This window comes from Marmota monax, unplaced genomic scaffold, assembly GCF_021218885.2.
Source record: "Marmota monax isolate L192 unplaced genomic scaffold, Marmota_monax_Labrador192_F-V1.1 WCK01_AAM20220418_F8-fsc00144, whole genome shotgun sequence".
Taxonomy (NCBI): Eukaryota; Metazoa; Chordata; class Mammalia; order Rodentia; family Sciuridae; genus Marmota; species Marmota monax.
The window spans coordinates 376,484-394,168 of record NW_026694618.1 but is presented as its reverse complement, the minus strand read 5'-3'; positions in this window follow the sequence as shown (position 1 = coordinate 394,168).

Genomic DNA, 17,685 nt, shown 5'->3' with positions numbered 1-17,685 from the left:
AGTTAAAGTCATACTAAAATATAGTAATCTTAAAATCAGCAAACATGCTTTTGATCCTAGAAAGAAATAATAAACATTCACCAGGCCTACAACTAAAAACTGGGTTTCCAAGTGAAACACTGAAGGCATATTTTGCACAACCAGTTTTGGAGCACAGCAAATATCATCAACATGGAATTTGTGATGTTTAGGGCAAAAAATAATTTTATATATAATAAATAGACTGCATAAAGTTAAAATTAGGTAGAATATTCTCAATTAAACTGTTAATTATTTCCTAGGTTTAATGAATGGGGCATCAGATACCAGGATCCACTTGTCAACCTTTATAAAGTGCCTGTAATTGAGATTATTAAGCCTGTGGAAGGAAGCAAGTTAGAATAAAGTATGCCTTTAATAGACTACAGCTATACATAAATTCATTTTTATACTTTTGCCAGAAATTCCTTCTTCAATTATTACTCTGTCGCTTTGGCTTAATTCCCCACCAAATTTTCTGTGGAATTTTTTTTAAAAAATGTTTTTCATGGTCTCATATACACATTCATGATATGGCCTAATATTTTACTGCATTTGCCAAATAAACATACTCCACAAGGGGAACATTGTTTATTATGATGTTTTTCTTCTATAGCTTAGTCATTTTTCAGTGTTTATTGTCAGACAGTTTAAATTCCCAATAACCTCATAAACTTAACTCTTATTTTACAGTTCTAAAATGCTTGTGCTAACCTGGGGCTTCTGGTCATAATGAAAGTATTTCTTACTTAATTAAAGCATCTTCTTTTCTTATATCATATATAGTCAGTGCAGAGTTAAGGACTAATATACTTAAAATATCAATATTCCTTAATCAATTCATTAATCAATAATTATAAGGTTAATTTCTAGTTCTGTCAAATAAAAGTAAAAACCAAAAAAGTTATAAAATGAAATATATTTTTAAAAAGAGACTATGAGACTATTATAAACAACATAGCCATAAATTAAAATAAAAAAGGGATGGGCAGGTGGTGCCTGCCTGTATTTCTAGTGGCTTCTCTTGAGGCAGGAGGATTGAATTTCAAAGCCAGCCTCTTGCAGTTTAGCAAGGCCCAAGCAACTTACCTGATCCTGTCTTAAAAAAATTTTTAAAAGAGGGTGAGTGATTCAGTGATTTAGCAACCCAGGGTTCAGTCCCCAGGACCCCCCCCAAAAAAAAATCTATATCTATATCTAATCTAAGAGTTTCTGCATGTGTGTAATATAAAAAATCCCAGAAGGCTATAATTTACCAACATCTGAACTAAGGAAGAGAAAGTAGAACCTGTAAAGTCCTATAACCATTATGTAAATTCAATTAGTGGTAATAGCATACATTCACAAAAATTCAAACTGACAGGGTTTCTTCAATTAATTCTTAATGAAGAAATAATTAATTTAAATTTTATGGAAACACTTTAAAATATTAGGGTAAAAAAGAATATGCTTCTCTACTTTTCTGTCTTGCTTCCAAATCCTGAGACAATACTAAGAAAAGTTATCCTCATTGAAGTACAGAGAGGAAAACTCTTCTCAGTTCATCAAAAGAGAAAAGAAAATGAAACACACACATCAACAAGATAATATGAAGATGATTCCATGTGACCAAGAGGAATGATGGAACTTTAGGAAAACTTTTTATTACATTCCATAACACTACAAAATGAAGAAAAATACATGTTCACATTAATACATGCAGAAAGCATATTTAATTATATATAATGTCTATTCATAGTTTAAGCAAATGAAAAATAAGAAAATTAGTAAAAAAGGCATTTTTAAAATCAGATTTAAAAGTTGAAAATAAATGTCCAAATATCATAGCTAGTTGTGAAATGCAGAAAACCTTTCCTATGAGTACAGAAATAAGAAAATGATGACCACTATCGCCATTTCTATTTAATATTACTAATGAAAGTTCTAGCCACTCAGCAAGAAAAAACATAAAAAGAGTAAAAATCAGAAAGGAGAAGCACAAGTGTCATCATTAGAACAGTACATAGTTATGTACATTAACATTGAGAGGATAAACATTAATCATTAGAATTTATAATTCAGATACTACAAATTTGACAGAGTCAATATCATTTGGAAGCCTGCATCAAGTACTAAGAAAAATTATTTTGTTAAAAGAATATTATTTTTATTGGCACAAAATGTGACTTAATTGAACATTCAGAATACAGCTAATTAATGATGCTGATGAAGGAGGGAATAGATGGATTTTTCAACAAATATTGCTGAGACAACTGGTGTCTATTTGACAATAAAGAGGGTGGGGGGAGAAAAAACAAACACAGTCAATGAAGTTGGGCTTCACTGCAATACCAATAACTAACTAAAGAGTCCCATGTGGATTACAACCCAGAACAAGAAAAGTGAATTAAGCTTTTTGGGGGGAGGTAGCAGACAGCTTCTTTTTCCTCAGACCTATCATGCTGGTGGGTTTCTGTTAACTTTCAGCTGATAATTGGAAGGATCTGTTCTTGAACTGTGTGAGGCAGTACTTATGCAAGGTTTTAAGTGCTGGAAACTGGAAAATTTCCAGGAGTTGCACCCAATGTGCACTTCCAGGGTGTATCCAATGACTGACTCAGTAGTTGTCATAAAATTGCATGGGCTTCCTCTTCCATTGCATGAAATAATTCATGGTTGTGTATATCCTACCATTTCTTGCCATGATTAAAATCCTGTTCCACCATGAAATCTAGCTTAATAACATGTGTATTAACTGTTTTCTGTTTTCTATATCATGTATCCACTTTTCTAAGGATGTACCTTGCATGTCCCAAAGAAACTGATTACACTCAAATTCTTGGCTCATGTTATTCTTCTACAGAAACTTAAATTAATGAAGTTGATGCCAGAAAAATTCCTCAGACTGAGATATACTCAGAATAAGATTCCAGAATTGTGTAACTCACCAGAAGGTGGCAACAAAGATCTGATTTGCTTTGGATAAGTGATTTAATGGCTAGCTCCTAGGATGCTGAGACATAATGATGACTAAGACTTTATCACATGTGATTAATTGGAAAGGAATACAGATGGAAGGGCATAAACTGGCTTCCTCAGTCTCTCTGTATTTCGGACATTTGAGACACACCCACAAGTCTCTTAATCCTAAACATCTCTCAGTTCAATCATGTTGACAATTCAGATTAGCCGTCACAGATGGCAAAGATAATGATAAAAAACATGAAGTAGGATAGTTGTTATTAAATGTCCTTGATGTATTTAATAAAGGAAATAGCATGCTTACATCCACTGACCACCAACATAGCATAGGGTGTTGAAAACAGCATTTCTGTATGACACCACAAAAAGGGGCTTTCTGCAATTGGGATTCAAAATGCGATTGTGGGAATAGCAAAATTGCACAGAATCTTTAATTACTGATCCAGCAAGTGTTTTATGCCCAAATCAGGGCTCTGACCTCTGACAATAGAATGCTTGAGTGGATATTCTATAGAACTTTAAAAATCCAGAGTTCATTGCATTCTTTGAGGGCTCAGATTTGACTTTTTCCACTAGAAACTTAATAGCCTCACATGTTTAAGAAACATTCAGAGATCACTTCAGGTGAAAGTCCAACAAAATGGTGATTACCCTTCTTGAGATGTACATCCACAAACTTTCATGTCTTTAAAAGCAGCAGGAGTTTCAACCTGGAGACACTCGGACAAATATAGTCTTAGTTTCATGTTGCTATATCAAAATACCATAGGCTGGGTATTTTATAAAGAAAAAAATTATTAGCTCAAATTTTTGAAAAAATTCAAGATTATTGCCCTGGCATCTCCTTGGCTACGGTAAGGACTTCTTTGTGGTTGGCATCAAAATGGCCTGAACACTTGCAGATTGAAGCCCCAGGCAAATGCCAGGCTGGCTTATAACAATCCATTTTTATGGGAACTAACCAAACCTACAAGATTTGACCATCTTCCTCAAGACAGCATTAATCCACTCATGACAATGAGTCTCATGGGCTGATTACATGGCACAGAGGTACACAGGTTAAAGGTTCCACCTCCTCATCACTGCCACACTGAGAACCAAGCTTCCAGCACACGAAACTTTGTGGAACAAACCACTTTCAAAAACTCCTTGTTTTTATAAAGAAATAAATTAATGTATCAATAAAGTCAATCTAAACATAAAATGTCAAATTTAAACTTAAAATTAATCTAAAATATTCTTTATTATTTTCTTTCACATGAAGAAACATATAAGCAAATAGAAAGCATGTGAAAGATAAGGATGCATCTAGCAGATCCCTAGTTTTGGATATAATAACAACAACAGACACAGAAATTGCAATATTTTCAATTCTAACAGTTTTCAAATATCTCTGCAGTCAAAAATAAAAATTCCAAGTTGGCCTTTTGAATGGCAAAGTTGTAAAATCTCATGTTTTCAATCACTACATTATCATTTTAATTTTGATAATTTGCTGTATGAATTAGGTACTGCAGAGATATGAGATTGAAATCATATAGATAAACCTTGATTACTTTTTAAATGTTTTGAACTTCTCAAATCAAATGCATGTAGCTGAGCCTGTGCATCTAAGATGACTATACATATGAAGGTAGTTCATATTAAATTATTATGTAAACTACAATATCTATTAATAATATTCTAACATTAATAATAAAATTATGTTACTTTGAAGCTTTAATATATATCATGAAAATTCAACAATAACCATAGCAATTGTTTAGAACTTAGATTTAAAAAAAAGGAAGGAAATCTTTTATCAAACACAGTGTATTGAATTGCTGGGGCATGGGGATTATAATGTAAAACAGACTAGATGTAATTGACTTTAATGTTATTTTTACCTCTTTACATTTAGTGTTTTCCTTTATCCAAGACTTCACTGCTAACATTTTACCTTGTTATGAATTGCTACTGGGCTAAAATTCATAACAATGGGGAAATAAGGGATTGGTGGATCCCAAGAATTCCTAAAACATCTGAGTAAAGAATTAAACATTTATAGGCATTTGCCAAACCCAAAGATGATCTGCCAACTATGGACAAGGATAATTAAGTAGGAATATTCTTGGGTCCTACCCCTCTTCTTCCACTTCAATCCAGAATGTGCAATTTATTAAGTGGTAGAAACTTGAGAAAGTAATGGTTAAAGGTGGATATGTGGAGATCAGTCAGATATATTCCTTCCAGAACAGAAGGCTAAACTGTAGCTGATCAAACTTGTGGAGGATGGAAAATTGAGTAGGAAAGTGCTAGGGATTGAATCCTAAGTTCATATGTTGATATCCTAAGCCCCAGCATCTCAAAGTGAGACTTTATATGAAAATATACGCAAATGTAAACTAGTTAAGATGAGTTGGATGGATCCCTAACTCAACATCACAAATGTCTTTATATAAAGCACAAATATGAGCACAGACATACATATTAATAATGCTTTAAATGTTGTTTTATGTACAGTTAGTGCTCTCAATATGCAATGCAAAGTGAATATTCACAATTGGTTGTCTGCTTTGAATAGACATTTTATTCCCAAACAGCAATTACCAAAAATTTATGTAAAATATAGGGTTCCACCAGACCTAGGATGATAAGACCCTATGTCTCTGATCACAAGGGGAAAAGGATAAACTGCTATGCTTACACCAACAGGTCTTGTCTGGACTCCAGCTCAATGCATGAGATCTATCAATTGTGAATGGACATCAGGGACTTCGCAACCAGATTCCCAAGTTTCATTTGATTCTAGATGAGAAGAGTTCCACCAAACAAGAGGACAGTGATCACTCTTTTCGAAAGAGAAGAAACATTAAAGGAGGACAAATAAGAAACACTCAAAGAGGATCTCATGCTACTAGACTTTCAGTGACTTGGGGGAATATAAAATCATTAACAGCCTCAGATCAACAGCCGTTGACTCAAATGGGGTTAAAATGTACTCTGGAAAATTTGGTTACTGTTCTGTTTGCTAAACTCACACAAAAATTTGTAAATGTTTTGATTCTTATGATTATGTTATTCTGCTGTTGTACCCCAGTTTTGGAAAACTTAGTACAGTTAGACTCCTGGACTTCTAGAATCCATTATAATATCTGGGTTTGCTTGGTTGAAATTGTTATATACCTGCAAAAATGTCTCATGGTTACCCAATTTCATTTCAGTCCAACAATTATTCATAGGTGGATGTTTACTGCTATTGGGATTGTTATGGGGCACTTGCTGCTGTCAATACTTGCCCGATTTTTTTTGGCCCTATCAGCATTACAAAGAAAAGAGATATCATTCATCCAGAAGGCCTTAAAAAACAAAAACAAAAAGGGGGATGCTGTAGGTATTCTGACAGTGGAAATAGACAGGGAAGCATTCCCCTGTGAGCAAACTGGGGTGGGGCTGGGGGCTGGAGCCCTGATTCCCAGGATGGGAATGCCCAGCCTCCGCCCCCTGAGGCTACTTAGATAGCTATCATGGTGCACTACCTGGTTTCCATATTAACATCCCTGAGTGTGAGAGGCTCTGTATTTGCATTAACCTGGACCTTATCTCAGTTAGCTAGCACTCAGGGTTAAAGGAATACTGGTTAAAGTGTAGCCAGGTGTGATAGGTAATATGTAACCTTTTTTGAGTTAATAAACTCTGCAGGAGGAAGGAGCAGACACATCACTTCACTCCTGTACTTCTTTTTTACAACTTCACTTCACTCCTTTCTGCTCCACCACCTGTCTGCTTGGTTCTACTGGGTCTGGGGTCTGTGTCTGTTCTTTTGTGTGTCTCCTCACAGGAATTCCTCCACAGCTGTTCCTTTACACACATACAGGGAGATACTATGGGAAAATGAGGACAGATAACAAGGTGATGTTTCCACAGACCAAAGCCTAAGATTGACAAAACTGCCATTCAGTAGCTTGAGGAAAGGCGTGGACAAAAGAATATTCCGTAGAACCTTACAATGAACCAACAAAGCAAGAACTTGACTTCAGATTTTCCATCTCTAGAACTGTGAGAAAATAAATTTCTGATGTTTAATCCACCCAAGTGATGGTACTTTTTTACAGCAGACCTGGAAAACTAATACCTGAAGTTTTGTGTCAAAAATTTTAACTATTACAGAGGAATAGAACTATAAGTTCTGAAAAGGTTTTGGCTACTAGAAGCTATCCTTGGATACATTACCAAATGGTGATAAGGAAAGCAATGAGATGTAGCCAAAACTTAATTTCAGAAGGACAAGAATAATTAAATTTCTGGTATGGATTATGCATAAAAGAGGTTGCCAATTGTGCTCCAAGGTGTCCTATTTTTTCACTATTATATAAACTCTATTTACTACCTCATTGGAATTTTGTAAGATTGAATAACAGTATATTTAGGTTTAAAACTAAATCTGGTATTTAGTTGTCATTCAGTACATGGTAAATATCAGTAATTTGTAGTTATTTTTAGATATAGTATAAGCTGTAATCTATGATATTATAATATAATAAATTATAATAATAGTCAACAGTCATTATAAACTATGATGGATTGAACCTTAATGTAAATCAATGAATGGATTAGAAGATTGCAGAGCAATACATGCATGTCAATTATGTCTATGCAATATATGCAAAAAACATTTCAAATATTATTTTTCTTTTCACTTATATTTCAAAGGGAATACTAACTTATCCTTAACACTTTCTTTTTCTCCAGGTAAATATATTAAAAATTTTGTATGCTATTGTAAAGTGATCTTACAAATGTCAGAAGTATGTTTTTGTGGATAGGAAGACCAGGAAGGATCAGAGTAGTATACAGTTGATTTCATTTGAAGTAACTCTGTAGTATGTGCTTTATTAAATTACCAGAAACATATATTTATTTTAAAATATTTTTTTCCAAACGTAAACAAGTGAGGGAGATACATTTTAAAAACAAGGACAAGAACCAAAAAAAAGAGTTAAAAATTAATAACTTTCTCCATGAAATATAGAGCAAAATAACTCATTAAACTATTTGTGACTGAAGAAAGAATGATGAAATCACCAGCGATAAAACTAAATTTAGGAGCAATAATTATGAAATGACTGTGAAATATTTGTGATCATGAAACTAGGAAAATAAGAATGAAAATTTTAAAATTAAATATCAGTGACAGTACAAAGTTAAGTGGAAGATAATATATTAATTCTATAATTATAGCAGGGTGACATTAATTTATGTTAACATTTGAAACATAGTTTTTGATAATATTTAAATTACAAAAGCTATTTTAGGATCAACTACTCTTTCAAAATACGTGTATATATACATAAATAAATAAATAAATAAATAAATAAATAAAATTTCCACCATCCTTTATTTTCTCAAAAAACTCTAACTAAGAGCCAAATATTACCAATGCCACAATGCCCACACAATTCACCTTACTTCATCTCATCGAAAGGAGATAGGTAAGGACAATACAGTTCAGTTCAATAAGATTTGTTGAGAGAGAGAGACCACATTCACATATTTTATTATAGTATATGGTTATGTTGTTTAATTTTTATTATTGCTATAAATCCCTTTAATTTATAAATTAAATTTTGTTGTTGATATGCATGCATAGGAAACACATAAAATATACAGAGTTCTATACTATCTGCAGTTTGAGACATCTTCTGGGATCTGGGAACACATTCCCCACAGATAAAAGGCAACCAGTGTTCTTATGTGCCTGTATATGTGTATGTCTTCCTAAGATACTAATAAATATATTAATCATAGTATACTAGTAAATCTGACTAAAGTATCTTTGGAGCTGAATACTATGTAACAGTTTGAAATGAATAAGGCATGTGAGAGAACAAAGAGAAAAGTTATTCAGTTGTGTGTATAGTCTTTTCTATTTTGCTAGATTATTCAAAATAATCACAGATTAGTTCTAGCAATAATTTAGACACATGAGTTGCAATAATACTTTCCAAAATTGTGTTTATGTAATCAACATTCCATTAACCTTTAGTGTATATAGGAATTGAGGTGCAAAAACAATGAGGGACAAAAAAGGAAATGACATTCTTTTTTGGTTAAACAGTCTAATTTGTAGTGAATAAAAGTTAAGTCACTGAAAAATGTGGTCTATTTACCATTCACTTGGGTTTGTTTAAGGTCTCCAACTTAATATAAAGCAAAAGCACTAGGAATCAACTTATGTACCTCTTCTTCTTTGCCTACCCCATTCCCAAATTCTCTTCTCCCTTTTTTCCCCTTCCTTGTTCACTCCAGAAAGAGACAGCAATTCTGCAGAAGAATCACATAATTTATGTATAGTAGAAAGATGCTACAAGATGACAAGTGTAATGTGGTACTCAAAACAGTAAAATACTCTTTTTTTTTTTTTTTTGCCTATAAACAGTTTTTCCTTTCCTTTTTATCTTATCATTGACTATCATTCTCTGTTACTTCCTATCTATCTCCTTTCTTTTCTTTCTCCAGGACTTATTTCTACTTCACCCTCTAGGCAACCAGCTCATATAATCTCCATTCTCTTTTTTCTAAGAAAGCGACAGACCTAGTCAACTCTCATGAAAGAACTATGCCATAAATAAGATTTTTACTTTCCAAACTAAATCTGTATCCCTGGTTCTTTCCACTGCAGATCTAACAACTTACAGATACAGAAATTGTTTCCATTCAAAAGGGGTAATTTAGAGTACACATGTTCAACTTCAAATAATACAATATATAGATATATTTCCTTTTAAAAAGCTTTGCATCTGAATGGTATGAAAATATCAGAAAAGTCCTATTAGAAAGAATAAATTAATTTCCCATAGTGTCTAATAATTTCAGGTAATAGATTATGCATAAAAATAAAACTTAGCTAATTAGAGGTTCTCATCTTATCTCAAAAATGTCTTTAGATCCCTGGAATGCTTACTTATTCAGCCACAAATTTAATTCAATATGTCAAAGTCATTTGCTACCCTCTTATTTGTCTTCAGATCATATACGTACTTTGAAATTGGCACTATCAGGAATCACAGTTTTAAAATTTTGATCAGGTCTCAGATCCTTTGCTTGGCACAGGGTAGTACGGGATGGGCAGAACTGTGAAATGAAGTAAGTCTTCCTTCGTCCCTCTCCTTCACACTTTGGTTAGGAGAATTGAGAGGCTTGAAAAGCAGCTGACCTCTCTTCCACACAGGCATCTGGGACATTAAGCACCAACTGTGCAGACTGTGAAGGAAGTGTAATAGTGGTAATTATGTGTCCAGCTCTTTGTAAGCTTGGGAGGATTAGCATTTAATAAATGTAAAGTCCGTCAAGGTGATAAACCAAAACCTTTGTGAAAGCAGAGATTGCCTCTTTGATCTTCACACAGAAAATCCATATTGAGAACATAAGAAATCCAGATTCTTCAAGTAAATTCCTTCTCAGATAAAGAAACCATGAGTGGGTTTGCAAGAAAATCAAATGTTCTCTCCATGCATATGTGTGGAAATTTCTGTGACAGAAAATAAGATGCAAACTAAAAACAGAAATTTCCATTCATTACCCTCATAAATGCACCCAAGTTGCTTTGAGTCATGTAAACTATTTTGCCATTGCTTCATTATATTCAGTTGTATACAAGGCTAAAACAAGATATGAGGGATGGTCTTGATGGTGGAACTAGTCTTTCTGTTTTGATCACAGTGCAGCCTGACTCAGTTTCCCTGCCCTTCAATATCTATCTTCCTTTCAATTGAGGCCACCTTCTTTTGCATGGCTGCACATATTTTTAAAAAAAATGAGTGCAGAAAGATATGAAAATATTGTACAAATCTTAGTGTTATAACTTAGTAATTAAGCCTCAATGAATATCCCAAATTGTCAACTAATACCAAGTAATAAATATGTATAAAATCACATAAAATAGAAAAGATTTAGGCCTGGGGGATTTAAAGTTTACTGAACTGTCTCCCTGGTTTCTTGTCTATCTGTGGCTTCCTGGTTCTAAAGTTAATCCTCATCTTTGTCTTATTGGGTTCAAAGCTGCACACCAAAAATCTTAAGCTGACACCGTTCACAATTGAAGCTCAAGTTCAACGCCACTGAGCTCTCCCTAAGATCGGAGTTCTGTCCCTCTGTATATTTCATAAACCACTTCAGTCCTTGTTCATGTGTTTCTTTCACTTGCTGGGTTTTGTCTGCCAAACTTAACAGTATTTTTCTCTGTGCACCAAGTCCTCCGGATACAGGGGGTTCTAGGTTTCAGCACATACTTTCACTCATTGAATTCCATCTTGCTCAAGATGTGAAAGCCTTTACTTCCTTGAAAACCTAATTATCTTCAGGGGGAAAAAATAACTTCCTATTATCAATTGCTATTTTCCGAAAGTTAAAGATGTTAAAGCATAACTTTACTTTGCTCAGTTAATGAAGACCAATCTTGAAGAGATTACTAAAATCATTCAATTGATGTAGGGCACATTTTCAACTGTGTATATTCAATTCATTGAGATAGCTCTTACATAACAGAATAAAAATCAATTTAACTACATTATACCTATACCAATTTGGTCAGTTTCTATTCCAAAATCAGCAACATGTGGTACATTTGCAAATAGCCTTTTATTTAGTTACAAAGGCAGTTGAGATTGAAAACTATAAGAAATAAAGTACAATAAAATAAAGATTCTAATTATTTTTAATGGTTAATCGAAGAGAAAGACAATCTTTAGGAAAAGATGTTTAAATGTTTATACTGGAGTCCAGGTATTATTGTTCCAGGCTTGATTTTCTAGTTTTTGTCTATAAAAACACACAGTAAATGACCTATAGACATGAGAATGTGGCTCAGGAGTTTGGGAAAATTCCCCAAATCTAGCAAATGTCCACAAAGAACAGGTTTCTTTCTGCAGAGTGACATCTGTTTATTTCCTTGTAATACTTCATCTAATCGAGCCAGTGATGTGAGCCTTATTGTGAAAGCTTAACAAATTAAATTATTTCATTCTTCACTGAATAAATACAGTGATTCCAAAGAACTTTAAGTAAGTGTGTTGAAGATAAATTATTAATCATAACTCATAAATACTAATTTAGTTATGTGCAATTGTTTAATTTAGAATATTGACCTAATGAGTAAAACAAAACTCTTTACATTTTAAAAACTACTAAATTCCACTCCTTTATCTTTTATTTCACACACACACATACACACACACACAAAAAAAAAAAAAGGTGTCATGGAACTTTTGCCTAATTCAAATCCACAAATTTAGTCTAGGTGTTGGTTCTCATTCTTTTGATGTAGTCTGAGTAAGTATGGAAGAGGCATTTATTTTCTCTCTATATGTGTGACAAGCTTCCCACTGGGCTCTTAAACAAAATCCATCCTTGCTAGAAAATGTAAATAGAAAAATTTGATCACGTTTAAGCTCTAAACTTCTATTGGCAAGGGGGTACTAACACATTCATCAGTAGAGTGTAAGATGGATTTGAAGAAGTATACCAAGTTTCTTTAACTTAAAAATATGCAGACACAGACTTTAAATACAGATCAATTCATGTATCAAATTTCAAAATTTCAGATTTATTGGAAAGTATTTCTCAATTTCATTATTAGCAATGTGTTTGATATGTTGATTCATATATATTTACATATGAACTTATATAGTCACATATATATGATTTATTTATAAATATATGAAGCATACAGATGATTCATATGTATGATCTTAGGCAATTCCATTAGCTGATATTATATTCTGATCTATTATGTATCTTATATATTGTATTCTGTAAACTTGAAACTAGTGAAAATAAATAAAATAGAAAAATAGGTTAGACAAACAGACACTTAAGTAACTTTTTTTTAATCCAAAACCAAACTAAATGCAACATATCATTTTTGGTTTGATTAGTTAATACTTATTTTTGGTACTCTTTGGAAATATCAAATTTCTCTGAAATAAATTGATAATAGCAGGATATGTTATCTCACTGTGGTTTTGGTTTACATGATATAATTGACTGATGATGATGAACATATTTTGATGTTATAATTGGGAAAATATAAATTATTTTGGGAAATAGCTATTTAAATATTTTTACCATTTTTAAACTTTAGTTATTTGTCTGTATTTTCTTGTAAGAACTCTTTTATATACTCTGTATATTAGCTGAAATTACATATATATATTTTGCAAGTATTTTCTCCCATTTCAGGAGCTGTCTTTTCACTTTAAATGTATTCTTGGCAGCACAAATGTTTTTAATTTGGATGAGTTATAATTTATTTACTATTTTTTTTCTTTGTTGGTTATGTTTGAGGAGTAATAACTGATAAACTATTGCTTAATACAAGGTCAGGAATATTTACATCTATATTTTCTTGAAGCATTGAAGGAAAGTATTTAGTTCTTGCTTTTGAGTAATCAATCCATTCAGAGCAGATTTTTGTGTATGCTGAGAATTAGGGACCCGATTTCACTCATTTTCAAACAGATATATTGTTTTGTAAAAAACCAGTGTGGTCAAAAGATTATTATTTCTCCATGGAACTATTTCAGCATCCTTATCAAAATTCAATTTTCTATAAATGGGAATTTGATTCTGGACTATCTACTCTATTCCATGAAATTATATCTATCATTATGCCCATACCCCTTTTTCTTAAATTGTGTAGATTTCTAATAAATTTTGAATCAGGGAAATGTGATTCCTCTGACTTCATTTTTGTTTTTCCTCAAAGCTGTTTTGGCTCTTATGGGTTCTTTAGTTTGCCATATAAATTTTCGAATCAACTTGTCAACTTCTGAGAACAATAAAAATCTAGCTGATATTTTGATATGGATCACATTAAATCTATGGATAACTTTTAGTAATATTGTCATCTTAACATGAATTTGTTTCACACAAGAATACAGATTGCCTTTTAATTTATTTATGCATTCTCTACTTACTTCCAGTAATGTTTTATACTGTTCAGTGTATGAACTCATACTTGTTTTAAATTTATATTTATTTTATTTTTTTGCTATTTATATTGAATTCTTTATTTTTCAAATTTTTTAATTGCTACTGTAAAATAGTATAATCGATTTTTTGATATTGAGCTTGAATCTTCCTTTCTTCCCATACTTGATTATTAACACCTAGTTTTTAAGAAAATTACTTAAGACTTTTGGTATATAATGTAGCATTTTATTATTCTCAAATATATTTGAGAATTATTTGAATTACATTTTCCTTTCCAATGTGGATACCTTTTATATATTTATTTATTTTTCTAATTCCCCTGGCTTAATCATCAATAAAATGTTAAATAAAAATGACAACAAAGGATATAATTGTTTTATTATTGACCTTAAAGAGAAAGTTCTTTACATTGAAACATATAGAATTACCTGGAGTTCTTCAGAGCTCACCCTCATAAGTTTGAAAGTTGTCCTTAATTCCTAGTTTAGCATTTCTATTACCAAAGAATGTTGGCTTTTTAATATTTTTTTCTGTATTTATTAAAATAATCATGGGTTGTTTTGTTTGTTTTTTCTTTGGTCCTATTCATGTTGTGTATGGTCCATTAATGTGGTATATTACATGCAATGATTTCGGTATGAAGAATTAACCTTGTTTTCCTGGGACAAATGCCACTTGTGCATGTTGTATATTCTTCTTTACATGTTGTTGGATTCAGTTTGCTAGTATTCTGTTGAGGGTTTTATGCATGTATATTAATAAAGGATATTGGTTGCCTGTTTTCTCTACTGGTTATATCTTTGTCTGGTTTCAGGGTCTGGTCTGGTTTCGGCAACACTTACTGTCGCTTGTAATCTTCATAATTGCCATTCTAAGTGGAGTGAGATGAAATTCTCAAATAGTTTTGATTTGCATTTCTCTAATTGCTAGAGTTGATGAACATTTTTTTATGTTTGTTAATCGATTGTATTTCTTCTGTGAAGTGTCTTCAGTTCCTGACCATTTATTAATTGGGTTATTTGTTATTTTGGTGTTTAGCTTTTTTTTAGTTCTTTATATACCCTAGAGATTAGTGCTCTATCTGATGTGAAAGTGGAAAAAATTTGCTCCCATTCTGTAGGCTCTCTATTCACCTCAGTGATTGTTTCCTTTGCTGAGAAAAAGCTTTTTAGTTTTAATCTATCCCATTTATTAATTCTTGATTTTAATTCTAGCACTATAGGAGTCTTATTAAGGAAGTAGGGGACTAATCTGGTATGATGAAGATTGAGTCCTAATTTTTCTTCAATTAAGTGCAGGGTCTCTGGTTTAATTCCTAGGTCCTTGATCCACTTTGAGTTGAATTTTGTGCATGGTGAGAGATAGGGGTTTAATTTCATTTTATTGCATATGGATTTCCAGTTCTCCAAGCACTATTTTTGAAGAGGCTATCTTTTCTCCAATACAAGTTTTTGGTGCTTTTGTCTAATATAAGATAACAGTAATTTAGTGGGTTAGTGTCTGTGTCCTCTGTTCTGTACCATGGGTCTATTAGTCTGTTTTGGTGCTAATATCATGCTGTTTTTGTTAGTATTGCTCTGTAGTATAGTTTAAGATCTTGTATAGTGATGCCACTTGCTTTACTCCTCTTGAATTAAGAGACCCCAAATAGTCAAAGAAATCTTTTAGCAAGAGGATTTCTTTGACTATTCTGGGTCTCTTATTTTGCCAGATGAATTTCATGACTGTTTTTTTTTTTCTATTTCTATGAGGAATGTCATTGTGATTTTGATTAGAACTGCATTAAATCTGTATAATGGTTTTAGTAGTATGGTCATTTTGACAATATTAATTATGCCTATCCAAGAATAAAGGAGAACTTTCCATCTTCCAATGTCTTCTTTAATTTATTTCTTTAATGTTCTGTAATTTTGTTGTAGAGTGTTTTCACTTCTTTTGTTAGGTTGATTCCAAAATATTTTATTTTATTTATTTCTAAGGCTATTGTAAATGGGGTAGTTTTCCTTGTTTCCCTTTCAGAGGATATGTCAATAATATACAGAAATGCCTTTGATTCATGGGTGTTCATTTTGTTTCCTGCTCTTTTGGTGAATTCGTTTACTAGTTCTAGAAGTTTTCTGATGGAATCTTTTGGAATTTCTAGCTTTAGAATCATATCATTGGCAAATAGTGTTAATTTGAGTTCTTCTTTTCCTATTTGTATCCCTTTGATTTTTTTGTCTGTCTAATTGCTCTGGTCAGTGCTTCAAGAACAATGTTAAATAGAAGTAGTGAAAGAGGCATCCCTGTCTTGTTGCAGCTTTTAGAGGGAATGCTTTTCATTTTTCTTCATTCAGAATGATGTTGGCTTGGGGCTTAGCATAGACTGCTTTTACAATGTTGAGGTATGTTCCTATTATCCCTAGTTTTTTATCAGCCAGGAGTCATAGGAATATGTGCTGTATTTTGTCAAATGTTTTTCCCTCATCTATTGAGATGATAACAGTGTTCTTATTTTCAAGTCTATATTGATGTGATGAAATACATTTATTTATTTCCATATGTTGAATGAACTTTTCATCCCTGGGATGAATTCCACTTGGTTTGGTGCACAATCTTTTTGATATGTTGTTGTACTTGATTTGCTAGAATTTTATTGAGAAATTTTGCATCTGTGTTCATTAATGATATTGATCTGAAGTTTTCTTTTTTTGATGTGTCTTTGCATGGTTTTGGAATCAGGGTGATATTGGCATCATAGAATGAGTTTGGAAATGTTTCCTCCTTTTCTATTTCTTGAAGTAATTTGGGGAGTATTGGTATTAGTTCTCCTTTAAAGGTCTTATAGAACTGGGCTGTGTATCCATCTGTTCCTGGGATTTTTTTTTTTTTGGTTGGTAGGCTTCTGATTGTGGATTCTATTGTGTCACTTGAAATTGATATGTTTAAATTGTGTATATCATTCTGAGTCAATTCAGGCAAATAATATGACTCTAGAAATTTGTAAATACCTTCAATATTATCTATTTTATGGAAGTAAAATTTTTCAAAGTAATTTCTAATTATCTTCTGTATTTCTGTATTGTCTGTTGTGATATCTCCTTTCTCGTCACATATGTTAGTAGTTTGAGTTTTCTTTGTTCTTCTGTTTGTTAGCATGGCTAAAGGTCTGTCAATTTTATTTATTTTTTCAAAGAACAAACTTTTTCTTTTGTCAATTTTTTAAATTATTTCTTTTGTTCCAATTTCATTGATTTCGGATCTAATTTTAATTATTTCCTGTCTTCTACTGTTTTTGGTGTTGATTTGTTCTTATTTTTCTAGGTCTTTGAGATATAATGTTAACTCATTTATTTGTTGATTTTTTCTTTTTTTAAGGAATAAACTCTATGCAGTGAACTTTCCTCTTAGAACTGTCTTTATAGTGTCCCAGAAATTTTGATATGTTGTATCTTTGTTCTCATTCATCTCTAAGAATCTTTTAATCTCCTCCTTGATGTCTTTTTGCAAACCATTGTTCACTCAGCAACATATTATTTAGTATCCAGAATTTGATGTAGCATTTATTTCTTATTTTATCATTGATTTCTAATATAATTCCATTATGATATGATAGAATTCAGGGTAATATTTCTACTTTTTTGTATTTGCTAAGAGTAGCTTTGTGGCATAATATGTGGTATATTTACTGAAAGATTCGTGTGCTGCTGAGAAGAAAGTGTATTCGTTCATTGAAGGATGAAATATTCTATATAT